Below are 4897 nucleotides of genomic sequence, written 5' to 3'. Positions count from 1 at the left end.
AGTGAGCAGGTCTGGTGTGCACATGCTTACATAAACGGTCCTTTTCAGGACCAAGAACATGATCATGAAAGGAAATGCTTCTGCTGCTGTTCTACAATTCCCTCAATCCCTATGATAGTAAATGTAAGCTTAACCAAGGCAGAAATATTTTCATTAAAAAAAGTCTTTAAGACGCATGGTTTACTGGCTGAGATATATATATATATATTTTTTTTTTTGCTTACTTCTGTGGTCATTAGTACATTGCTACAAATATATTTATATATATAAAAAAATAAATAAAAAAATCCTTTCTATTTAATTTAGTTAGATCATATATCAATATTAATGGCAAAGACCAGTTGCATCGATTCACTTTGAAAATAATTCCATTTGTGCTAAAACTGGACACAGTAAAAAAAAAAAAAAAAAAAAAAAATATATATATACACACACACACACACACATAATTCGAATTCATATTATGCTTAACTGCGTTTGAATTTGCAATCATGCACAAGATGTTTTGTACTTCGAAGTAAAAACAACATAATGTACTATTTAACTACCCACAGTACAAATGGATCCAAAAAAAAAGTGAATTTTCATGCAGACGAAAATGCTTACATTTATTCTATTTATATTAAGTACCCATTACTAACAGCTTATACTGGGTGGAATACAACAGTTGACATGATTTTACTTATATGGCAATTTAATATTTAACCAAAATTAATGGTAAACTAATATTTTAAAGTGTCATTTATGGCCCCTTACCTTCAGCATGTTTGCTTCCTTGCACACAAACGAGGACAAACACATCACCCAACTGAAAAAAAAAAAAAAATTTCACTTGCATCACAAATAATTTAAAATTTTTCACCACATGAAGTAAATATTTCGCAATAAAAAAAAATATAGCCCTAGGACTCGTGTGCACACCTTTTCTTCCCCACATCGCACACGCAAACAAAACTTCCAAATTATTACAAAATCACTCGATTATTATACATACATAAACACACATGTATTTTCCGAATAAGTGAGAAATGCAGGCCGATGAAAGTCAAATTTCGTTTCGGAAATTAAATCTCGCACAACTACCGACACATAACCAAACTTGCGTACATTTACATAGCATTAACCCTCTAAATAATAAACAAATGAAAGCAGAAAAAACAACATCGCTACCCACCGCGCGCGCTCCTGGCGGCGGGAGTAGGAACTACTTTGCACACAGACCGACATAGCCCCCTGCCAAAAACAGTAAAATAAATAATATATATAAGTCTTTTGGCGGGAAAAAATTTCTCAACCGCCTGGGAGCACCCTAGTGTGTGCCTGTCTTTAGGTTATGTTACTTTTAACTTCATTTTCTACAGGCAGACGCGAGGGTGCTCGCCCATTATTTTTATTTTTTTAAATTCTTTCCTACCTTTGGTGTGCCATGCAAGAATTTATCGTCAAAATGGCGGCCCCGAGTGCAAATTTCTCGTCTGCACTGCTGGCTGGATGATTATGTGATGTTTTGAAGGAGGGTGTTTTTTTTTTTGTTTGGATTTTGTGTGAGGGGGGGAGGGGGCTGGGCTAGCTTTTTTTTTTTTTTAAATTTTCTAAACATTCATCTCTTATGTAACAGTGTTCAGCATTAAAAAATTTAAAAGAAGAGGCACTTACTCATCAATTTCAAAACAGCCTATGAAGAAAAATAAAAAAAATTTAAATTCATTCCAGTTTTATACATTCATGATTTGATCACATGTATAACTTTTCTTTTTTATTACCTTATTTAATTTTATTATTATTACTACTATTGCTGCTACAACCTAGAAGATACCTCAGTGATACTAATACCTGCTGGTAAAGTTAAAGGTTTCACCTTTCTTTCTTTAAACATATCACAATACCTTTCTTGAGTTAAATATTATCTAATGGCTTTAAGAAGTTATGGTAATGTTCATCAGTTATAGAGTGTGGGTTTGTGTGTGTGTGTGAGAGTGTATTTTGAAGAGGGCTTTGGTGGTTGGGATGGTGAGGGTGGTGGGTGTTGTGTGTGGGGAGGGGGGGGGGGGGGGGGGAAGTAAAAGAGTGTTCATTACACGATTTCTCCTGTTGTTTGTAACAATCACACCTGGTATAGCTATTTCGAGTGGCAAATACAAACTGCAAAAAAAAAACATCTATATCATTGCCAACGGCCATATCACGATGAACACACCGGTTCTCGTCCGATCACCGAAGTTAAGCATCGTCGAGCGTGGTTAGTACTTAGATGGGTGACCGCTTGGGAACACCACGTGCCGTTGGCACTACTATTTTGCACCCTACAGAAAAAAATTTTTTTTTAAAAATTTCAATTTTAAATTTTTTTTTCCCCCACAATCACCACATTTCCCCCCCCCCCCCCCCCTAACACACACACACACACACACTCACTCTCTATCAATCAATCAATCAATCAATCAATCAATCAATCAATCACTCACTCACTCACCCACCCAGCAGCAGCTGTGAATCTTTGCATGTGTATACCTCATACAAAATTCAAAGTGAAAAAATAAATAGATAAGTGTATATGTATGTATGTATGTATGTATGTATGTATGTATGTATGTATGTATGTATGTATGTATATATGTATATATATATATATATATATATATATATATATATATATATATATATATATATATATATATATAAACACACACACACACACCTATTTTGAAGTTTCTCTGTTTCAGTGGGCAGTTATGTATAATAATGAGAGATTCAAAAAGACGTTGATAACAATGTCATCAATGCCTGTTTAGTGTGCTCATTTGTTGGATGGTCGGCAGCAATACTAGAGGTGGTACAGCTGTAACCTGTAAAATTGTACCTGCAATGTGTTGTGTATGGAAAAAAATAAAAATTATATCATCTAAATTTTTGTTATCCAACAATAACCTTCCCATCAATGCATGATGTCACAGTAGCCATAGCTCTACTCTTTCTGCCATATAACATTGGGGGAAAAAAAAAAAAAAGGAGCTATTAGAATAATAACAAAAGATAAAAAATCATCTAACTGCAGACCAAAATTCAAAAAACTTAAAGTCCTGACTGCCATAAATGAATACGTTCTAGAAACTTTTTATTCATTCTTAAGAAAAAGAAGAAAAAAAAAATTATTATTTTTTTTTTTTTTTTTTTTTTTTTAGATATTCGCACATAGGTATAACACCAGAAATGCTAGTAAATTGAGGATAGTTGAACATAACACTAGGCGATTTGAAAATGGACTAAATTACTTGGGAGTAAAACTTTACAACTTAATATCACAGAAAATAACTAAAACAATTTACCAGTATTAAAAAAAAAAACAGTAAAAAAAATTCTTCTAGAATATCCTACCTACCCTCTGAAGCTATTCTTTAATTTGATTGATAATAGAGAAATTGAACTGTTAATTTGTTGAATGGACTTGTGATAACAGCTGCTTCATGTTTTGCATAAAGTTAAATTGTGTAACATGTTATGTATTTTTTTTTTTTGAAATTTTTTTTCTTGGTAACTTGCATCATGTAAATATTAATTGTCTGCACATACATGTTCTATATCCCGGAGCCTTGACTCCACGTGGGATCAACAGAACAAAAATACAAAAAAAAAAAAAAAAATCCAGCTCACTAATCTAGGTGCATTTTGCTAACAATATTTGGAATATATATATATATTTTTTTTTGTGTAACATGCAAATTCTGTATTATTCTGCACACATTATTTATAATCTTCTATCATTTTCTTAGATAATAACTATTAATTCATAAAATAGATTGTGTGTGCATAACCTCCTGGAAACATTTGCACTTACCTCCTACTTTACTTTTTCATTTAAGCAATCCTATTCGCATGTATACACTTAGGTTGCAGCATCGAAATTGTGTAAAATTCAAAGTGTGTATTGCCTGAAAAAAAAAAAAAAAAAAAAAAAGACATACCAAATATTTGCATACAGCGACACACTACATATTTGCACACAGTGGAGTTTTGCGGTAATTAACCTAGCACAATTTACCACACGCAATCACACGCCCGCGATGAGATAACACACTCGCTGTTTTCCTGTTGACCGGCACGAGGAGTAAGAAAAATTGATATTTACACGAGCACACACTCCCACACTAGTCACAACGTCGGTCATCAAGTTGTGTTGAAAATTCCTGTAGCCTCTGTTTTCCCAAATGATTTCACTTAAAATTTCATTTAACAAGACCATAAACAAATTTACAATACTAATTTCTTAAACAAACACTTCAGCGAACAAGTGACTGTCGCATTCATTACAAAGCTTACAACTTAACAGATGTTTCCGATGTGAAATAAAATAAGAAAATGTTTTACAACCAACCTAGAACATTTAGTCAAAACGTTTTTGTCCTGGTTTATGATTATTTTCCGTGACATGAATGTTTCAAAACTAATAAAAATACGAATGCAGCCAAATATAATGAAGTTAGCACATAAAAGACGACTTAAAATATTTCATTTTTCGAGAATTGGCAGAGCAAGAACGCACAGGTCCAACGGAAATTTCTTTAAAGATAAACGACCATCGGACAAAAACACCCCCTCCCCTCATCCTCAAAAATACGTGAATAATATACTTTTTCAATTATATTTTTATCGTTTTTTTTTTTTTTTTTTTAATATACTCATTAAAACTTCAAAATAAGCAGGTACTCGTGTGTTTTTCTCTCTACAATGTACCTGATCTCGGTGCGTAAACCTACATCATTTAGAGATGGAATTAATGTACACATACAAGTAAAATTTTGTTCCATTGTAAAATTGAGAGAAAGAAGGTTTTCCAAACGCATTAAGTATGGAGACTTTAAATAAGATTACGAGCTTATAAATGTTTGCAACGAAATAA

General features: G+C 32.8%; 1 non-coding gene across 1 annotated transcript; it reads left to right on the top strand.

Moving 5' to 3' along the window:
* Positions 1–2169: 2169 nt before the first annotated feature.
* On the top strand, positions 2170–2288 carry LOC134545059 (5S ribosomal RNA). The gene has a single exon (XR_010078235.1). It is a non-coding gene; the product is annotated as a 5S ribosomal RNA (ribosomal RNA).
* Positions 2289–4897: the final 2609 nt, after the last annotated feature.

The sequence above is a fragment of the Bacillus rossius genome, unplaced genomic scaffold (genome assembly GCF_032445375.1).
Source record: "Bacillus rossius redtenbacheri isolate Brsri unplaced genomic scaffold, Brsri_v3 Brsri_v3_scf55, whole genome shotgun sequence".
In the NCBI taxonomy this organism is placed as follows: domain Eukaryota; kingdom Metazoa; phylum Arthropoda; class Insecta; order Phasmatodea; family Bacillidae; genus Bacillus; species Bacillus rossius.
Note: the sequence above shows the minus strand (reverse complement) of the source record. Positions and strands in the feature narration are given on the sequence as shown.